Below are 5,409 nucleotides of genomic sequence, written 5' to 3' on the forward strand. Positions count from 1 at the left end.
TTTCCTGCTGTCTACACGGAGGTCATCCAGTACAAGGAGTGGGTCAAGCGTATTCTAAGTCATGTGCCCTGTGTGCACTGCATGGGGGTTTGCATCCCGCTTCTGTGTCTGCTGTTGCACCTGGCATGGTGGTGACCCTGTGTTCACCCTACCTGGTCCCCCTGGTTCTGAGTATCCCCCTAGGCCTCTGCTCTGACTGCCTTCCATTCCAATGGCCTGTGTTCAAGTTCTCGTTTGACCCCTCGCCCCTGGCAACTGCACGGTGGAGCACAGCAAGGAGAGTGTGCCTGCAGAGGGTCCACCTGCATAGTATTCCCTCCTCTGTATGCGAACAGCAGCCTATGCTGTGCCTAGGGAAGGAGGTGAGGCCCAGTCAGATGCCCAGCATCCTGCCAGTGGAGCTTGGTGACATCCAGATGGACATGTTCGAGAACATGCACAAGCTGAGATGTCGTTATCTGTGGAGTGAGCCCTAGAGCTGGCCCTGGTGTCAGGCTGTGCCCTGAGCCTGAGTGAGGTCAGCACTTGAGTGACTGGTGAGTGTGAGAAGCAAGTGTAACCTGGTCCCTGCTCAGGTGCCTGGCTGGGATTCCATGTGTCACTCCGTGTCTGGGCTGGCTGAAGTCTTCTGCACACCAACATGTGTCCATCTGTCAGGTGACAGTATGGGTCGCACTCATGGTCCTATGGCTGCATCCAGGGGCACTCCAAGATGTTTTGAGGCCATTTTGCAGTTCGGAGATTTCAGACTGAACCAATAAATGTTTGGAGAGTGTCCGTGTGTCATGCCTGTGTCCTGGCCTTGGGGGTGGCGACACCGGAAAGAACTTTCCTCTCTTTAAGCTTAGGAAAGGTGAGTGAGGCACGAAGTCTGCCTGTATGTGTGAGGTGGAGGGTGGCTTCAGGCTGGCGGGTTATGCCCCTGTGGCCTTCATATCCATTCAGGCTGCTGCACGGAGCCCTACAGCTGATCTTGCTTTCTTGGCATCCTCTAACAGCAAGACAGGGGTCAGGCAGCTGCATTCCAAAGCTTGAGCTCCTCTACCTCTTGAGGAAAGCCTTCAGCACTGAGTAGCTTAGGTCAAACTCCAGGGGAAACCAAGGACTGAGGCAGAGGGGGATCATAGGCCGGGGCGCTCATTGGTCTGAGCCTGCCATGCCTCTATGCTCCAAGGTCCATAGGTAGCTCTGTCACTATGCAGACTGCTTCCTGTCCCCATGCCCTTTTTTCTTGAATCTATGAAGTCACCTTTGCGGTGGAGGAAAGGGTTAGGTGTGTTCTTCATATGGAAAGAACGTTCCTGTATTTAGGTGGTTAAAGGAGAGAACAGGTAGAGGGGTAACAGTCATGTGTCCTGACATTTTGGGTCCTCTTCCAGGGCCAAAGATCGCCCCTCTGTACAGATGTTGCAATCAAGACAGGGTTGCACTGACATTAAGGGAAAAAATACAGAGAAATGGAACAGGGTCAGGAGTCCTGAAGCATATTGGCCCACAGTTACACGGCTGATTAATTTCAAGGAAGTAAACGTCAATGGGGAAAAGTGTAACAGTGCTAAGGCTGGGGCTGTAGCTCAGTGCTTGCCTCCTGTGAGGGTCCTGGGTTTGATCCCCAGCCCTGCAAAAAATAAAATTAGTTAAAATAAGATAAGTGGTGCTAGAAAAATGGGTCTTGATCTTCACTTTATTTGTAGGGAGTAATTTGTTCAAAATGCATTTTTGCACTGAATGTTGTTTGCAGTAAGCCATTCTTGGTGCTAATAGTAAAGCACTGACATCAAGAAATCCTGACAAGGAATTTTACTTCTGCAGAAGGGCGTAAGCAGGCATGTAGGATAAAGCAGGGTTGCCCCCTTTTATCCCTAACACAAGAGGAGCAGCTGACCTCTTTCCCATGGGCTGGCTTGGAGGTTCACAGTCTACCCCAACTGGCTAACCAGGATGGTGAAAGGGGAATCTGAGGGGCTACTTAGGGGAAGGGATTGCAGAGAGGGGAGGGATGTAGAGACCAGAAAATCCTTGGTTGGTGATAAGCTATCTTCGATTTGTAGCTGTGTTCCCAGGGTTGGACCTGAGCTGGCATTTTCTGGAACTTAGTGTGTTGAGGAAGGGCCATGTTGTGTGGGCTAGAGTCAAAGGAGACATTCATGTTTGATAGAAAAGACAGAACTTACTGTTTTCCACAATTTCAAATGTGGATCTATAAAACTTCTAGAAGGAAGCTCTAGGAAAAGCCTTTGAGACTTTTGGGTAGGAGAGGAAATTTTATATTCAACAGAAGAAGTGTGAACAGTACAATCCAAGAAGAAAGTCACATTGAATTTTATCCCAATTAAACTCTTCTACTCTTTAGAGCAACTGTAAGGAAATAAAAGCCACACTATTTCCACTGGAAGGACTTAGGAACATTCATGGCATCTGAAACTGTAATAGGCAGAACCGGTAAAAACCCAAATGTCTGTCAGCAGTTGAATGATAAAGAATTGAAAGTTACTCAGCAATGAACATCAAACTTTCATTCAGACAATTTCGTTATAGACAATAACATGGGTGAAATTCAAACGCTATTTGTTTTTTTTTATTTTTATTTTTTTATTTTAAAGAGTAAAAGAAGGATAACATAATAATAGGGGGGACTTAGCAAATTACAGACAAAATGGTAGGAAATTATCAATGGTTATTGTTTTACATATTGTTATCTACAAAACAGTTTCTCAGGAAAACAAATAGACAATAGTGAGTTACAGACAAAAGAGGTAGGAGATTATCAAGAGTTGTTGTGCTATACTTTGGTATCTTCAAAGTGGCTTCTAAAGAAAATAAATAGAGTCAAACGCTATTTGAAAGAAGCCTTCCCAGTCAGGAGGCCACCTGAGGACTTGCTCCCTCCTGCCTGGGGACTGTCCCTCACCGTCCATTTGCTCTTCAGGACTTCTTTGTGTGGTGCTGTGTCTTCTCAGAGCCTTTAAAGCTCCTCCCACTGGCCGACAGCATGAGCCTGAAACACTGGCTTTAGCTTCTGGGAACATTTTATTTCCCTGTCAGTCATCAAGGTTAAGCAGCAATTTCAGCTGCAAACTACCAAGCCCCTGTGTCTTGAATAACCAGAGGGTCAATGAGCAAGCAGGACAGGACTCAGGCTCCCCGGAGTCCTTGCCTTCTTCCCTTCCTTGTGTTTGAAGGGATCGCTACCTTTAACAAAGGAAAGGTCCCAAAGCAAGGTGAGTGGGAGGAGATGGGAGTTGCCCAGCATATTCTGGTTCCAGTTCCATCGCCGATTGTTCTAGCAATCAAGACCAGGCTAACTCCAGTCATCGGGTTAAGCATCTAGAATATTTTATTGGTTTTTATGCAAGGGGGTAACCTTGAGAGCACAGGTGTCACAAAAACCACCCTTAAATTAAAGCCAGCATGGGAAAGGAAAAATGCACATCAGTATCATCGTCCTCAGGCCTGAGGATTCTGGCAAGTCCACCACTACTGGCCATCTAATCTACCGATATAGTGGCATCGACCAAAGAACCACTGAAAAATTTGAGGAGGAGGCTGCCCCGATGGGGCAGAGTTCCTTCAAGCATGCCTGGGTCTTGGAACTGAAAGCCGAACGTGAGTGGGGCATCACCGTTAACGCCTCCCTTGGAAATCTGAGACCAGCAAGTATTTACGACTATCACTGATACCGCAGGACACGGAGACCTTAACACAAACATGGTTACAGCCACATCTCAGGCTGACCGTGCTGTCCTGATTGTTGCTGCTGGTGTTGGTGAATTTCAAGCTGGCTCACACACTGGGTATAAAACAACTCATTGTTGGTGTTAACAAAGTAGATTTCACAGAGCCACCATACAGTGAGAAGAGATACGAGGAAGTGGTTAAGGAAGCCAGCAGCTACGTTCAGACATTGTGCTGGAGCCCTGTGATAATTTGCCTTGGGTTGAGGGAGGAGGGTCACTCATAAAGATGATAATGTCAGTGGAACCACACTGCTGGAAGCTTTGGATTGCATCCTATCACCCACTCGCTCAACTGACAAGCCTTTCATGTCTGCCTCTCCATGTTGTCCACAAAATTGGTGGCATTCGTGCCATCCCTGTGGGCTGAGTGGAGATTGGTGTTCTCCAACCTGGCATGGTGGCCACTTTCATTCCAGTCAATGACACAACTGAAGTCAAGTCTGCTGAAATGCACCATGAAGCTTCAAGTGAAGCTCTTCCTGGAGACAATGTGGGCTTCAATGTCAAGGATATGTTTATCAAAGGCATCATTGTGGCAACGTTGCTGGTGACGGCAAAAACGACCCTGAGATGGAAGCAGCTGGTCTCGCTGCTCAGGGGATTATTCTGAACCATCCAGGCCAGATCAGTCCTGGGTATGCTCTGTGCTGACTGTCACACAGCTCACATCACTTGCAAGTTTGCTGAAGAAAAGATTGATTGCTGGTCTAGTAAGAAGCTGGAAGAGGGCCTTGAATTCTTGAAGTCTAGTGATGCTGCTCTCGTTGACACGTTCCAGGCAAGCCCGTGTGTGTCAAGAGCTTCTCCAACTCCCATCCTCTGGGTTGTCCGCTGTTCTTGATATGAGACAGACAGTTGCTGTGGTGTCGTCAAAGCAGTGGATGAGGAGGTTGCCGGAGCTGACCAGGTCACCAGGTCTTCCCAGAAGCTCAGAAACCTAAATGAATATTAACCCTAACACCTGTCACCCCAGTCTTAATCAGTGGCAGAAGACAGATCTTGGAACTCTTCCTCCCACTTGGCCATTGAAGTTTAATAGTGAAAGGCTGGTCAGTGATAACAAGGCATCACAAAACCTCCAGAAGGAAAGCAGAATGCCTTGTGGACCTTTTCTTTCATTCTCTCTCTCCTTCTCCCTCTCCCTGTGGCAGTTTTAAATTATTAGTTTTTAAAATCAACACTTTTTCATGGAAAGAACTTGACAAAAACTCTGTCACAGAATTTTGTGACTCCTCCAAATATTTACTTTTATATTTCTTTACTTTTTAAAATTTTATTTTTTATTCGCTCACGTTTGCAGGACATGATGATTACATTCCTTGTGGGGAGTTGGTACGTGTACATACCACATCTTAATTTTTTTTCATCTCCTTCGCCTCCCTCCATATAATAATCCCCTTCTGTTTTGCAATGGACCTATGTCCTTATCTTTTTTTCTTTTGTTCTTTATTTATACTTTGGGCTTTTGTCATAAGAGAAACTATGTGTTGTAACTCACTATTATTTGTCTATTTGTTTTCCTGAGAAACTATCTTGTAGATAACAATATGTAAAACAATAACCATTGATAATTTCCTACCACTTTGTCTGTAATTTGGTAAGCCCCCCATTATTGTTATCCTTCTCTTACTCTTTAAAATAAAAATAAAAATAAAACAATAAAAGAGAAACC

The 5,409-nt window shown here is 45.8% G+C and overlaps 1 pseudogene; it reads left to right on the top strand.

Moving 5' to 3' along the window:
• The window catches only part of LOC102006253, a 12,084-nt pseudogene extending 7,395 nt beyond the window's left edge, over positions 1-4,689 (top strand).
• The last annotated feature ends 720 nt before the right edge of the window (positions 4,690-5,409 follow it).

The sequence above is a fragment of the Chinchilla lanigera genome, unplaced genomic scaffold (assembly GCF_000276665.1).
Source record: "Chinchilla lanigera isolate Chin_1 unplaced genomic scaffold, ChiLan1.0 scaffold00019, whole genome shotgun sequence".
NCBI lineage: Eukaryota > Metazoa > Chordata > Mammalia > Rodentia > Chinchillidae > Chinchilla > Chinchilla lanigera.